The sequence below is a fragment of the Talpa occidentalis genome, unplaced genomic scaffold, assembly GCF_014898055.3.
Source record: "Talpa occidentalis isolate TD23 unplaced genomic scaffold, MPIMG_talOcc4v2.1 talOcc4.4, whole genome shotgun sequence".
Lineage (NCBI taxonomy): Eukaryota > Metazoa > Chordata > Mammalia > Eulipotyphla > Talpidae > Talpa > Talpa occidentalis.
In genome coordinates, this window is record NW_023604295.1 from 106,967,067 (window position 1) to 106,984,215 (window position 17,149).

Genomic DNA, 17,149 nt, shown 5'->3' on the forward strand with positions numbered 1-17,149 from the left:
TGCAATCTTGGACATGTTTTTTAGTTCTTCATGCCTCAGTTGACTCACCTGTAAGAGGGGAATAGTAGAGCGTTGTCCTGAAGATCAAATGGTAGGTGATAAAGCACCTAAAATAGGGTGAATACTGGGCCTCCCTGGTGGCGCAGTGGGTTGAGCGCAGTGCTGTGAAGCTGTCTGCAGCCTCTGCAGCACAGGTTCGATTCCCAGCCGGCCAGGGAGCAACCCACATGTTGCAGCAGACCTCTCCTGTCTCGCCTGCTGCTCCCCTCAGCAATGTTTTTCATCGTCTGCCTGTTCTGCTCCCAGCTCTGTCTCTGGTGAATTCTCTCACCCTCCCACGCCTCTCGCCTGTACCCCAGCTCTTATATAAATAAATAAATCTTAAAAAAAATAAATAGGGTGAATACTGAGTTTAAGCTAAAGATTAGAATGCTGGGCCTCCCTGGTGGCCTTGGGGTTCAGTCTCAGCACTAAGGTCGGGTTTCGATCCCCAGCCAGGGAGGTAACCCACATATGGCACAGCAGACCTCTTGTCTCCTCCTGCTGCTCCCCACAGTAGCATATTTCAGTTGATCTGCCTGTTCTGCTCCCCACTCTATCTCTGGTAAATCCTCTCACCACAACCTTTGCCCATTCCCTGCACCTCTGTCCTACACCCCAGTTCTTCTCTGCAAAAATATATAAATAAAATCTTAAAAAAAAAAAAAGGGTTAGAATGCTGAGTAAGATGTAGTAAATTTCAATGAATGTTAGTGTTTTTTTTTTAAAAAAAATTAGTTTCTGCTTATGTAACCCTTCTCTCTATCTTCACAACTATTGGGTTTGATTAAGGAGTAAGAATCTGAACGCAAGCCTTGGGTATTTCTGACCAAAGTCTTATGATGGGCAGATGGAAACAACCATTTCCATCCTCTGGTACCAGAACTAATACTGCAGTGTCAGGGAAGAAGCTAATCAACAGTAGAAGAGAGTTAAGATACAAATAATAGTAATAATATTCGAGTGGAGGAAAGCCGAGAGAGAAGCAGCCAGATCAATAAAGAGACAGACATCTAATTGTATTGGAGTGAGTAGTGTTTCCCTGGTCTGGAGTCCCAGAAGTTTCAAGAAACTTTCCTATCTTTTTAATCATGGTTGAACAAAAACCTTTTTATTCTGTGAGCTACCCTTATATATTTCTTTTCAATAAATCCTATATATCAAATTTAAGTAAGGATTCTGTCTCTTGCTGTCAAAAGAATTGGCAAGAACACCACTAGTTTGGAAACAGACACCTTTTCTTAATCTAACTGGTCTAGCTCTCCTAGTGCCCTTCACCTGGGTTCCTGCCAGTCCTCTCTCACACCAGCAGCATTTGCCATGAGTGGAATGTACCAGCATTATCAGTTAATGAATTGAGAAACACAATTCAAAATGCACACAGACTGAGGTGGATTCTTTACACAAAGAACTGTGTTAAGCACTGTGATAAAACCTGAGTGGTAGAAATCTGGGTCATAGTGATCAATGAAGTAAAATATGTTTTCTTCAGGTTACATTTCAGAAAATGGAAGTAAAGAGATTTATCCAGAAAATACATTTCAGAATTGTGGATGATAAAAAATATAATGAGTCTTTTCCTAGGTTCCTGGCACAGAACTTCAAAACCCATGGGAATTTTCTGAGAGATAAGAATGTCTTTGTTGTTCACATTTCACTCCTTTCTGACCAAATACGAGTTTATGCTATTGAGATGACTTACGGACAAGCCTCAGGTAGCTCCAAGAGAGGGGCTGGCTGTACCAAAAGACCAAACTTGGGTTTAGAGGGTTAGAACTCTCAGCCTCACACCTAGATCTCCAGGGAAAGGAGAGTGGTTGGAGATGGAGTTCAATAACTGATAGCCAATGACTTAGTCATTCCAAAGTAATGAAACCTTGATAAGAACTCTTAAATGAGATCCGGGGAGCTTCTGGCTTGATGAACTCATCAAGGTTCTGGTAGGATGGTGCACCTGAGAGGTGTGGGAATTCTGTGCCCTCCCTCACCCCCTCCTCTGTCTCCATACCTTCTCTAACTCATCTCTTCATCTGGCTGTTCTTGTCTTAGATCCCTTATAATGAAACTGTAATTACAAATGTAGTACTTTGCTAAGTTCTGTGAGCGTATTGTGAATTAGCAGACCTGAGGGGCTTTAGAAAATCCTGAATTTGTGGTCTGCAGGATAGAAGTGTGGGTGGCCTGGGGACCCCACTTGCATGTGTGTCTGAAATGGGGGAAATCTTTTTTTTTTTTTTAAGATTTATTTATTTATGCAAGCACTGGGTACAGTCAGAAGCACGGGAGGGTGAGAGAATTCAGCAGAGCCAGAGCGGGGAACAGAACAGGCAGACCGATGAAGTACGCTGCTGAGGGGAGCAGTGGGAGGCCCTCGCCTGCGGCCGGGGATCGAACCGGAGCTGCAGAGGCTGCGGGCAGCTTCACAGCCCAGCGCTCAACCGCTGCGCCACTGGGGAGGCCCTGAAGTGGGGGAAATCTTATGTGGTAGAATCCTTTACTTGTAGGATCTATGCCTACTCCAGATGGCTAGTATGAGAATTGGGTTAAATCATAGGGCACCCAATTGGTGTCAGAGAAGGACTTTTGGAACCAGCTAAGAACCTTAGAGGAACTGGCTATAAGAACTTTCTTCTGAAAAGCAAGCACTCAGTCTTTTATAACCTACAGAGAAGCATGTTAAAACACTCGGAGACAACATAATAGTCAACAGATCTTTTTGAAGTGGAAGAAAATATACTCATGATAGGTGAGTAAACCATATATGGCATAACAAAGTTCTAGGCCCAGCGTGCTTGCTGCCTGGTGTGATAATGAGCTCCCAATTCCAGGTTCACATATGAGGACTATGTGATTTGTATTTATTCTGCTAAGATTCCTCAGAGTGTGTCCAGTTAATATATAAAAGTAGCACCATGGAATTGGATATATCAAAGGTAATATAAATTGCAGTAATAATGACATTCTGGACTATATTTAAAATAACCTATGACTGAACTTATCTGTATGGTAGTCTCCCAGTATAAGACAGTTCTGAGAATCAAATTATGCTCATCAAATGAAACCATTGTGACCCCAGTTAGTCCTGATTCTAATTCACTTTTTTAAAATAGGCTTCAGCTTTACTTTCCTACAAATAAAGTTAATATCTCTCTTTTAAATGTTTTTGTTTGTATTTATTTTTTATGTGTTTGGAGCTAGGTCACTGAGACTAATTCATACATGTCCCTTGCGAACTCTGGGGTCACTGGGTACTTACATGCCTAGTGTCCCTGGAACTCTTAGGCAGTGCATCAACAAGAATTTTCAAACAGTAGGACTTCTGGGCAATAGAACTATGACCCTCAGATGCAGGAGAGGGAAAAACACTTTCATTTCTGAAGACCTGGTATAACATGGATGGGGTCAAGTAGCCCAGAATCCAGGAGCACAGCTCTGTCATCATTTCATCTCTATTTATATTTGACCTATCTCCTTCCCATCTTTGTTTCCTTAATATGCTAGGATGAAAGTTATGTAGCATCCCACTAGGATTTTTCCATATTGTTAAACTATTAATGAGTCATTAAAGAGAGAATGGAGTTGATGAGCCAGGCGTGGTTTACTTAATTGTTTTCTTATTGTTGTTACTTAGATTACTTCCAAATTTTGCTTTTATAAATATAGCTGTAAAAATATTTGCCCATAAAGCTTTTTCTACATTTAGGATAAAATTGTACAAATTATTTCCTGAATATTTTAACACTTTTTGACACATTTACCAAATAGTTTTCCAAAAGGCTCTATTTTCTAAAAGGAAGTGTCTAGAATACCTTTCTTCTCTATTCCTTTGCCAACATTGAGTATTGCAATTTTTTAAAACCTTTGTTAACATAACAGTTGAAAAATGATCTCATTTGCTTTGTTATCTACTTTTTTCAATTATTTTTGAAGTTAAACACTCTTTACTCAAGAGATTGCTAGCCAGTTATTTCTTCTTTTCATATACTTTACTCAGCTTGGGACCATTCTTCTCATAACTTCTCATAGCAGAATGGGTCAATGAATGTCAAATCAGGGGTTAGGGAACGTTCTGGTGGTCACACTGAAGACTCAGCATACATTCAGGAATCTAATAGCTTGAGGGTTCTTGCTTAGAAATCACTATTGTTAATCACTATTGTTAGTTGTGATTTGCAAACAAGGATTAGGCATCTTTATTAATTTACTTGCTCAACAAATAATTTTAGGCGTCTTCTATGTATTAAATATTATTCTAGACACAGTGAAAAATATCAGACAAAACACCTCTTTATGGAGAGTACATTCTTGTGAAGAGAGGAAGAAAAGAAGCATATTAAGTCTGTTATTTAGAACATTAGATATAAATGCTAGAAGAGGGGATTGCTGAAAGAGGAATGAAGAGCCCTGGGGGAGGGGGTGGTGGTACAGGCAATACTTTCATTATTTTTCATTAAAATAATACTGGTTTGTGGCATTATTTAGGTTTCAGGTGTATAGCTTTTTTAATCAACGTGTATATACTATGCTTGCCATCAGAATTCTAGTTTCCATCCATCACCATACAGTTTACCCCTTTCACTTGAGATACTTACACTCCCCCACCCCGCCTCCCTCCTGCTTTCCTTCTGGTAACCACTGATTTAGTTTATAGTCTCAAAGTTTTTTTTCATTTTAGTTTATCTGTTGTTTGGTTTCTCTACATATCATGTATGAATGACATGTTTGTATTTCTCTGACTTATTTCACTAATCATAATACCTTCTAAGTCTATCCATATTGTTGCAAATGCAAAAATTCATCTTTTTATAGCTGCATAATATTCCATTGTGTATATGTACCACATCTCCCTAATCCACTCATCTCTTGAGAGGCACTTAGGTTGCTTCCTGGTCTTGGCTCTTATTTATAATGCAGGGCAACAATTTTAATTAGGGTGATGTGGGTGGACTTTATGGGGAATGTGACATTTGAGCAGAGACTTGAAAGAGGTAAGACAAATTGCCCAGAATGGTTTGCAGGTAGTTGGCTTCAGACAGAGCTATCATCCAAGGCAAAGGTCCTGAAGCAGGGATATGGCTGGTGTGCTTGAAAAACAGCAGGGAAGCAAGGATGGCTAAATTGGAGTGAGCAGCCAATAGAAGAATAAAAGTTGGGGTCAGAGAAGTCAAAGGGATGGATCTTGTAGGGCCCCTGGGACCATGATAAGGATTTGTGCCTTCCTCAGATTGAGAGGGGAGGTACTGGAAGCTTTAGAACCAGAGCAGTGACTTAATTGTGCTGCATTTAAAACAGCCTGCAAGGGGTCAAAGACAGATGCAGGGAGATCAGACAGGAGACTGCTGCAGATATGTAGAGGCCTCATTTGGCATTAGAGGTTGCAGGGAGCCTCAGATTCTGAGAGAGTCCAGTTCATCAGGGGTTCCTGATGAAATGAAAGTGAAGTGTGAAAAAGGGTGGTGTCTAGGGCTTTTTCATTTTAAGAACTGGAAAATTCTGTGTACAATGGTTCCTTAATGAATGTTTCTAAACATTTCCTGAATTAAAATCACAAGCAGATTTGTTCATGGAGAAGATTCCAGGTGTTAAGGCCATTTTAACTAAATCCTGTGGTGATGACTCAGAAGGGCCATGGTCTTAACCACTTTAATGAAATGACAAATGAAAATGACAGTAATGTTGTGGCATTTGGTCTATCCTTTTATGATCTTCTTATGTACCTATATAACTTTATTTAATTAGACTAAGAGATGTATTTACCAGCTTGGCAATCACTTGTGGTTTCTTATACAGGATTTATGCCTGATATGTTTTGAACTCACCAACACTTGCAGGAATTTCATTTAGGGTTCTCTAGGTGTTCAATAGTTGGGTTGTTAGACATACTGGAAGTAGTGGATGACACACTAATGTCCGGCAGCAGAGGGAACTGGGATCTGTGGCGGTGCGACGATTGTGTAGCTTGTTAGAACAGAACCAAGACTAGAAGCCAGGCCCACAGACTTCCAGTCCAGTATCTTTCTACCTCATTTTGTTTTCACCCTGTATCATACAATTTCTCCTTGGATATTAGCACAGGTATACCTGCTATATATTACATACCAATCCTCCACCCACAGTTTCCTTCCCCCAAGCGAGAAGTTTCCACCAAACCTTGGACAATTGCACTTAAACTTTATAGCTAAAAGTATAGGACACAAAGAACATATATTTTCAGAATCATAGCTAAGCCAAAATGGCTCTTCTCTTTATAATTAATTTACCTCTTTTGAAAATCAAAATTTTTTTCCCAGAAAGCTCTGAAATCTTATAAGTGATAGGCATAAGACTATTTCACTTTTTTTTTTTTAAAGATTTATTTATTTATTCATACAAGCACTGGGCACAGTCAGAACCGCAGGAGGGTGAGAGAATTCACCAGAGCCAGAGCGGGGAACAGTACAGGCAGAAGACGAAGTACACTGCTGAGGGGAGCAGCGGGTGGCAGGAGAGGTCTGCGCTCCATGTGGGACACTCCCCTGCGGCCAGGGATCGAACTGGCGCTGCAGAGGCTGCGGGCAACTTCGCAGCCCAGAGCTCAACCGCTGCGCCACTAGGGGAGGCCCAAGACTATCTCACTTTTGAAGATGCATTTCTGGAAGCCTCACCTATCAACTTCCAATACATCCCACATGCTATCCTGTTCTTCAGGAAGGCTGGAAAAATGTTTGTGTTTATTTTATTTTATTTATTTATTTTGTCTTTTCTATTTGTGGTTTTCTTAATCAGGGTGAATGGGAGGCTTGATATTGTGAGGGTATCAGTCTCTCTGCCATGGGGTTATTTCCTGACACCAATAGAAGCCGCCTCCTTCATTGGTTGGTTTACTTTTCCTTCTGGGATTTATCACTGTCTGAATTTATCTTCTCTATTTACCTGTTTATTCACTGTCTTTCTCTTACTTTATGACCATGTAAACTCTCTCAGAGCAGAGAGCTGGCCAGTGCTGTTCACTAGTGCCTCTCGAGTGTTTAACATATGATAGACACTCAAATATTTACTGAAAAGAATAAAAGAAGAGTGGACTCAATGATGCAAGCATTTATAAGCTTTTGGATTCATATATAAATATATATTAGTATATAGTTTATTATAAATATTTATAAGGCTTTGGATCCATATAAATCATCTTCCTGAAATGTCAAAAATTCACAATCTCATCAGTAAAGTCTATGAGGATCCTTTTCCAGCATTCTCTCTGAACCTGGGCATTTATTATAACTTATTTTAACAGTACTTATATCATAGGCAAAAATATTTAAAAGAAATCCTTATTATACTTTGTCTTTTTTGCATTGTATTTTAGAAAAATTTTTACTCAGATTAGTTAAATACATTTTTTCCTGGTTGTGGTAACAAAGAAGGACAAACTTTATAGTGGTCAGGGCAATTTAGTTAATCTTCCCTGAGAATGCTGTGTAATTAAAGATGACTGTACCAGCCTTTCTGATAAGGAGATCAAGTTGTGCCATCAGAATGATTTGTTGTACTCAAGATGGGAATGCAGAGGACAATGAGGGTTCAGCCAAATAGAACGTGTAAAGGTCTATAAAGACACCTAGCTACATTTGATGGGACCGTGGAAATGTTTGAAGTCCCAGAATGACCAGTGTGGACAAAAAGGAAGATACCAACTGGCTTTTTCCCAGCCACTTACTTACCCACAGAGCTTTCATAATGAATCCACACAAGCACTCATTGCTGATAAGGACCAATTAATCCACTTAATCAATGTATTTCATCCTTGCCAGTGTGTAGAGCAAGAGGACACTTGGTACCTGAGAGCTTTTGGCTCCAGCTTCATATGTATAGATTAGTGTTAATTTTTTTTTTCCTTTTTTTAAACTGTGGCACTGGAAACTGTATTTCTACCTTGGGGTGATTTCATTTTAGATCTCTTTGTTCCTCAGGCGTGGGCAGAAGGTACCAGCAGGGATGTGTGGTGGTGGTCAGGGAGTGGGGAGAAAACCTTTCACGGGCAAGTCGGTTAACTCTGTCACTCAGCTCTGGAGACAGCGGCTACTGGAGTCAAGTCTCTCTCCACTCAGTGCTGCTGGGTATTTTGGTCTGTTGATCTTTTAGTGTCTGTAACCAAAGCAACATTCTGGCATGTTTGAGAAGGGAGAAGTTGTTAAGATTATTACTGTCACGAGGAAAAGTCCTTGTGTTTGCACAGTATGACACAGGGCATTATTCTAAAGAGAAGATTGTGTGGCTATAGATATCTATGATATTTTTCCTACCATTTTAATAAGACTAATGATAATTAGTAAATTTGACATCCTCGTATCTCACAGGAACGTCAGTGCTTGATAAATACTTTTCCTTTTCTAAGGTTTATATTCTAGCTATTACAGTTGCAAGTTCAATGCGCATCCATCATAAAATGCCTAACCTTTCAGCTCCCTCCTTGGAATTCAATATAATTAAAAGCAGGAGGTATTTGTTAAGTTTCTAGCAATGCCAGGCCTATGTGTGGAGCTTGGGGGACACAGAAGATGTACAAGTTCTGTAAATGATGTTCTAATTATAGAAAGGAACAAAATATATTTTCTAGTTTTTAGTTCCCAGTGCATTCATGTGAGAAATGCTTAGGATGGGACGATTGACTTCTTTAATTGGTCCCTCATTTTGCAGGGAAACATGGAAAATGTTCCCCTGTGATCCATTCTGTGGCTGATACCTTCCTTTAAGTGTTCAAACTCAAACATGTTCACACTCACAGTTTTTGCGCTTCAGTAGTGCAAAGTAATTCAACTTTGAAGCTAGTGATATCTTTTTTTTTTTTTTTTTTTTTTTTTTAATAGAGGCATGCTTTATTTATTTGTTTGCTGGTTTGTTTGTTTTTGTTTATACATGCACTGGGTACAGTCAGAAGCACGGGAGGGTGAGAGAATTCACCAGAGCCAGAGCGGGGAGCAGAGCAGGCAGAAGGACCGAAGTACACTGCTGAGGGGAGCAGCGGGCGGCAGGAGAGGTCTGCGCGCCATGTGGGACTCTCCTCCGGTGGCCGGGGAGCAGCCGGGGATCGAACCGGCGCCGCAGAGGCCGCGCGCAGTTTCGCAACCCAGCGCTCAACCGCTGCGCCACCGGGGAGGCCGAAGCTAGTGATATCTTGAGATGACAGAAAGGTAGAAGTCCCCTAAGAAGTGTGAAATATGGAATATAATGGTTTTGAGTTTCCCTGTGGTTCTTTACTTAACATTTGATAATACCTTTCCTTCTTGGGATCAAAGATATCCAATATTTGCCGCCTAGCTCTGTGAGGTTGCGGCTTTAAGACTTATTCTCACACCGCATTGACCCTTCTTCTGGTTTCTTTGTAGGCTAGAAAGACAAAACAACAAAAAATCCCCAGCTTTATTGATACATAGTTCACACACTATGCAATTCACTCGTTTAAAGCATAGGATTCATTGTTGTTTTTTCTAATCATATTCACTGACACGTGCATCCATCACGGTGGTTTATTTTAGAACATTTCATCACTTTCAGAAAGAAACCAATATCCTCTAGCCATTACTTCCCTAGCTACCCCCTCAGTCCTAAATAATCACTGATCTTCCTTCTTTTATCTTAATGTCTGAAGCCCTCAGGAATCAGTACTTTGATATAAATCTTCACTATTTTTGATCAGTTCTTCCCTGCCCTTCATCTGGAGCCAGTGCACTGAGGAATAGAATGACCCACAGACAAAAGTAACAACAGAGAGAGAAGTAGCAGGTCAGGGTTAGCACAAAGTGTTCTCAGGCGAACTGAAAAGTTTTCCTGTTGTTTGGAGAACATCCAAAGCCTTAAGTCTTGTCATGGAGATCAAACTGCTTGGAGTCATCTGTTTGCTCTTCTGAAATACAAGAATATTCTGTTTTCTAGCTTTTCTCTATACCTTCCCTCTATTATTTCCTTTAATTTGCATCTACCTTCTACTCTGCTCACCTTCAGCATTTTTCATTTGTATCCACCACATTTATCAGGGAACAAATGCATAATCCTTCTGGCTTTTGCTGTCAGTCATTGTGAATATAGGTTGTCTTCTCAACCATAAACTTTATCACATCTTTGTCCTTGATTTTGGAAGGAATAGTGAGCCAACATTATTTATCTTTGCTGAAGGCTGTATCTTAACCACCTTATAATAGCATTAATCTGTCAAGTCATCCCAAAGATGCAAGGTTCTATGTATTATCGAAATGGAGGCTTCTTTTTTATAAAAGGGTGTTGTCCATTCTTTCACTAAAATATCTCCACTTATGGTCCTGAATACTTTGCCAAAGGGTAAACATGAGTGAAGGTATATGTGGGAACATTTAGATGGGAAGGAGAAACCCCCTCATCACTGGTGGGCAGGTTAGAAGACACAGCATGGTATATAGATCAGTAGACCTAGACATTTATAACTAACAAGCAGAATTTTGATGATTTTTCTTGGTTTTCCAGTTAAATTTTTATTTTAAAAATTACAAAGTTTTCTTGGCGTGCACGCCAGGGGAACTTACACCAAACGCCAGGGGACCGCGGTTTTCCATCCAGTTTCCATCTCCTCAAAGGTTTTGATTCCCTGGCTCACACTACCACATCTCATTGGCTGAGCTTAAATTACATCTGAAACACTAGATTCTTAAAATATTGTGGAAATAAAAATTTCAGTTTTTCTACATGTGCAATCAAGAAAGATACTTCAAAAGACATTAAAGTGTGAAATAAGGAAGGGGGCGGAGCAACATGGCGGCGAGGAGACGCTGCGAGTAAGATCTCCCATTAAAAAAGTGAATAGGGAGGAAAAGCGGCAGGTCCCAGTGAGAACTGGGCCACGGAAGATAAACGGGTGACGCCAGCGAACTGCCCAAAGAAGAAACTGGCCATAAAAGAGGACTAGAAGGGAGGGAAGCGCAGAACCCTGCTCCCCTCCCCCGCCCACAGAGGCGGCACTCTCCGACCGGCAGAGAGGAGGAAACAACAAACCAAAACGGCCCACAAGAACAAACGACGCAGCAAGCGGGACTGTGAGTGGAAAGGAACTATTGCAGCCACCACACCCCGTGAACGGGAGCTGAGGCGAACCCTGCAGGATCCACCGCGGCGGTGAGCGAACGGCTCCGGGCGCCATTAGAGAAGAACAAAGACCCCGGGAGACGCGCACACAGCCCGGGCTGCTGGTAAGCCTGCGCGGATAGCGGCGCGCTCGGCGCGCTCGGCGCGCTTGAAAAGCAAGTGCAGACCTGGATCGCGGCTGCCCAGGTCCCCGCGCCTGCGACCTAGGCTTGCGGGGAGACGACCTAGGCTTGCGGGGAGACGCGCGGAGGTCCTCACTGAGGTGAAGGTCCCTCCCTGAGTGAGCAGGAACCAGGCGCCCAGGCACGGGAGCGGTGCAAAAGGCGCCATTCCCTCGCCACTGAACTGGGCTACAGCCCGCGTCCTGGAACTGAGGGCTTTGAACTGAGACCCGGGGCACGAAAATTCGGGGCGTGGTTTCTCCACGACGGTGGGGCACAAGGCAGACACAGCACCCCAAAGCTGTTGAGGTGTACCCTACCATTCCCGCTCTGTTCTCTGTCCCACGGGGTGGGGGGAGGCGAAAAACAGCCCCCCAAGGACAATAGGAGAGATCTCTGGCGCCACCTAGCGACCAGGAAAAAAAAAGTCACTAACACCCTATAAAACAGGACATTTCTTAAGACTGCTTGAAAAGGGCAGAAGGTTTCTGGAGGACCCAGTGGCCAGCCGGGAAGTTATTCCACGCCAGGCCCCTTCCGACCAGCAGTCTGAGCCCACAGAGGGAGCAGGCACCCACGTCCGGGCAGACCGGGTGCGCAGAAGAGTGTGCCTGAAACCGGAGGCGCAGGGACTGCATCCCGCTTCGCCATTTGAGAACAGGGACATTTCTTCAGTAAAAACTGCCTAAAACCAGCAGAAAGCTCCCCCAGAAGACAGAGATGGCTCCTGGAAGAGCCAGAGGGGAGCGGAGAAGTTCACCCAAGATGTCAGTCAGTCCGAGCAACACAGTGTCCCAACGCATACGACAAATTAGAAAACAGACAGTAGGGAGTAGAAGAACCACACGCAACCTAAAAACTCCTCAGGAAAGAAGCACACCACAAAAAGAAAACCACTCCCCAGATTGCAACGACAGCAACTTGGAAGAACTTCTGAGCCTTCCAGAAAGAGAATTTAAAATTGCCATGATTAAAAAAGTGATAGATCAGAAGAAGGAAATTGAGTCCCTAAAGAGGGAAGTAAGAGAAATGCAGGAGATCAAAGAATTAATGGAGGAACTAAAGAACTCTGGGAAAAGCAATGAAAGCAGAATAGATGAAATGGAAGAACGAATAAGTAATCTTGAAGACACAGAAATAAAAAGAACCAAAACAGAAAAGGAAAGAGAAGTACGAAGGAAAAAGAATGAAGAAAGACTTCGGGAACTATCTGACTCCATGAGGAAAGGAAATATAAGAGTTATAGGAATTCCAGAAGGAGAGGAGAGAGATGTAGGAACAGAGAAAATATTCATGGATATAATTGAAGAGAACTTCCCAAATGAGAAGAAGGAGCTGAAAATTGATATACAAGAAGCAAGAAGAACACCAAACTTCCACGACGAAAGGAAAAACACAGCAAGACACATAATAGTAAAGCTCCCAAGAATCCAGGACAAGGAAAAAATAATGAAGCTGACAAGAGGGAAGAAACAGATAACATTCAAAGGAAAACCAATCAGGCTGACATCAGACTTCTCTGAAGAAACATTACGGGCAAGGAGAGAGTGGAGGGACATAGTCAACAGACTCCAAGAAAACAGATGCCAACCAAGAATACTCTATCCCGCAAAGCTCTCTTTCCTCCATGAAGAAAGAATATGGACCTTCCCAGACAAAGAGAAACTCCGGAATTTCATTGCGACTAAACCCCCACTCCAAAAAATACTACAAGGAATCCTAAAGCCAGAACCTCAGAGGGACAAATAACAACGAAAGAAGACCAAAAAAAAAAAAAAAGTTATTAAAAGAATAAATAAATAAAATCAAAGGAAAGACAAACATAATGGCAAATACAGATGCTAACATATCAATATTAACTCTAAATGTAAATGGACTAAACTCTTCAATAAAAAGACACAGAGTTGCAGCCTGGATTAAGAAACAAAACCCAACCTTTTGCTGTCTCCAGGAAACACATTTAGCTACAAAAGATAAAAATAGGCTCAAAATCAAAGGATGGAAAACAATCCTACAAGCAAATGGGCCAAAAAAGAAAGCAGGAACAGCTATACTTATATCAGATAAAACAGACTTCAAACTCAAAAAAATAAAAAGAGACCCCCATGGTCACTACATTATGATTAAGGGGACAATACTTCAAGAAGAAATAACACTCATTAACATATACTCACCAAACGAAAGAGCACCAAAATATATCAGACAACTGTTGTCCTCTCTGAAAACAGACATCAGAGAAAACACATATGTAGTGGGAGACTTCAACACACCACTATCAACAATGGATAGATCAACAAGACAAAAATTAAGTAAAGAAACTAAAGCTCTAAATAAGGACCTAGAGCATTTGGGCTTAACAGACATCTATAGAACACTAAACCCAACAAAAACGGAGTACACATTTTTCTCAAGCGCACACGGATCATTCTCCAGGATCGATCACATACTGGGGCACAAGACAAACATCAACAGATACACCAAGATTGAAATCATACCAACCATCTTTTCTGACCACGAAGGCATCAAACTAGAAATAAATCATAAAAAGAAGGCAAGGAACTATCCTACCTCATGGAGATTAAAAGCCACATTACTGGAAGACCACTGGACTAACGAGGAGATCAAAGAAGAAATTAAAAAATTCTTTGAATTGAATGACAAGGAGGACACCAATATCCTAAATGTATGGGATGCAGCAAAAGCAGTAATAAGAGGAAAATATATAGCAATAGAAGCTCACATCAAAAAACAAGAAAGAACTCAAAGAAACAACCTAATCTCGAAGCTCAAAGATCTAGAAAAAGAACAACAAAAAAACCCCAGAACCAGTAGAAGAAAAGAAATAATAAAAACCAAAGCAGAAATAAATGAAATTGAAACTAAAAAAACAATCCAAAAGATCAATGAAACCAAGAGCTGGTTCTTTGAAAAAATAAATAAAATAGACAAACCCCTAGCCAGGCTCACAAAGGAAAAAAGGGAGAAAGCACAAATACACAGAATCATAAATGAAAGAGGAGAAATCACAACGGACACAGCAGAAATCAAAAGAATAATCAGTAACTACTATGAACAGTTATATGGAAACAAGTTCAACAATATAGAGGAGATGGACAAATTCCTACAACTCTACAATCACCCAAAGCTAGATAAAGAAGAAATAGAACACCTAAACAGACCAATTACAAGCAGCGAAATTGAAATGGTAATTAAAAACCTCCCCAAAAACAAAAGCCCAGGACCTGATGGATTTACAAATGAATTCTACCAAACATTCAGAGACGAATTAGTGCCTATCCTTCACAAACTCTTCCAAAAAATTGAGAAGGAAGGGACAATACCAAACACGTTCTATGAAGCCAATATTACACTAATACCAAAACCGAATAAGGACAACACAAAAAAGGAAAACTATAGGCCAATCTCCCTAATGAACACTGATGCAAAAATCCTCAATAAAATTTTAGCTATCAGAATCCAACAATGTATCCATAAGATAATTCACCACGACCAAGTTGGATTCATTCCAGGGGCACAAGGATGGTTTAACATCCGAAAATCAATCAACGTTATCCAACACATCAACAAAAAGAAATATAAAAACCATATGATAATATCAATAGATGCTGAGAAAGCTTTCAACAAAGTGCAACACCCATTCATGATAAAAGCCCTTGAAATTCTTGGGATACAAGGAACATACCTCAACATCATAAAGGCCATCTATGACAAGCCAACAGCCAGTATCATTCTCAATGGTGAAAAGCTGAAAGCAATTCCATTAAGATCTGGAACAAGACAAGGATGTCCACTCTCACCACTGCTTTTCAATATAATACTGGAAGTCCTAGCCAGAGCAATAAGACAAGAGAAAGACATCCAAGGAATCCAAATAGGAAAAGAAGAAGTCAAACTATCACTATTTGCAGATGATATGATAATATACATAGAGAACCCCAAAATCTCCACAGAAAAACTAATTCAACTCATCAATCAATTCAGTAAAGTGGCAGGATACAAAATCAACACGCAAAAGTCAGTAGCCTTCCTATACACAAACAATAAATCTGAAGAAGAAGAAATCAAAAAAACCACCCCTTTTATTATCGAAACAAAAAAAATCAAATATTTGGGAATAAATCTAACAAAAGAGGTAAAGGACCTATACAAAGAAAACTATAAAACACTGTTAAAAGAAATAGAAGAAGACACAAAGAAATGGAAAGACATCCCCTGCTCATGGATTGGAAGAATAAACATTATTAAAATGGCCATCCTACCAAAAGCAATATACAGATTCAATGCTATTCCAATCAAAATCTCTATGGCATTCTTCAAAGAAATAGAACAATTATTGATGAAATTCATATGGAATCACCAAAAACCCCGAATAGCCAAAGCTCTACTGAAAAAAAGAGAAGGGAATGGAGGCATCACACTCCCAGACTTCAAACTCTACTACAAAGCCATAATCATCAAAACTGCATGGTATTGGAACAAGAACAGACATACAGACCAATGGAATCGAATAGAAAATCCAGAAATAAACCCACAGATTTATGGTCAACTAATCTTTGACAAAGGAGCAAAGACTATGCATTGGAGCAAAGAAAGTTTGTTCAATAAATGGTGCTGGGAAAACTGGGTCGCTACATGCAAAAGAATGAAGCTTGACCACTACCTCACACCATACACAAAAATCAACTCAAAATGGATTAAAGAACTAGACATAAGACCTGAAACCATAAAATACATAGAAGGAAATATAGGCGAAACACTACGGGATTTGCACATCAAAGACATCTTTACAGACACATCACCCAAAGCAGTGATAGTGAAGAGAAAGATAAACAGCTGGGACTACATCAAATTAAAGAGCTTCTGCACAGCAAAAGAGACAATAACAAAAACAAAGAGAAACCCCACCAACTGGGAGAACATTTTTGCACCCAACACTAATGATAAAGGACTGATCACAAAAATCTGCAAAGAGCTGATGAGACTCAGCAACAACAAAGAAAATAATCCAGTCAAAAAATGGGCAGAAGAGCTAAAAAGAAACTTCTCTGAAGAGGAAATGCAAATGGCCAACAGACATATGAAAAAATGTTCAACATCACTTGCAATCAGGGAAATGCAAATCAAAACTACCATGAGATACCATCTCACACCAGTGAGAATGGCACATATTAAAAAAACTAGCAACAACAAATGTTGGCGAGGATGTGGAGAAAAAGGAACTCTTCTGCACTGTTGGTGGGAGTGCAAACTGGTCCAACCACTATGGAGAGCTGTGTGGAGATTTCTGGACCTACTAAACATAGAGCTTCCATATGATCCAGCAATTCCACTCCTAGGTATTTACCCAAAGGACACAGAAACATCAATTCCAAAGAGCACCTGCACCCCTATGTTTATAGCAGCACTGTTTACAATAGCTAAGCTTTGGAAACAACCCAAATGCCCAAAAGTAGATGACTGGATCAAGAAGATGTGGTACATATATACCATGGAATATTACTCAGCATTCAAAAAAGATAAACACATGCAATTTGCAGCAACATGGATGGCGCTGGAAGGGATCATGCTCAGCGAAATAAGCCAAAAAGAAAAAGAAAAATACCGGATGGTCTCACTCATAGCAGGAATCTAGAAAACTTAAATAAGGGACCAGGAAAATGAATATAAGAAAGTGAAAATCAAAATCAACAAAAAACTATGAACCAGAGACACTTTTTGGGGGGGGCGGGAGGGGAAGGATTGGGGTCAGAATGGGGCGTTTGCAATTGTATGGGGAATATAAAAATAAAATTTAATATTTAAAAAAAAAAAAAAATTACAAAGTTTTTAACCATTCCTTA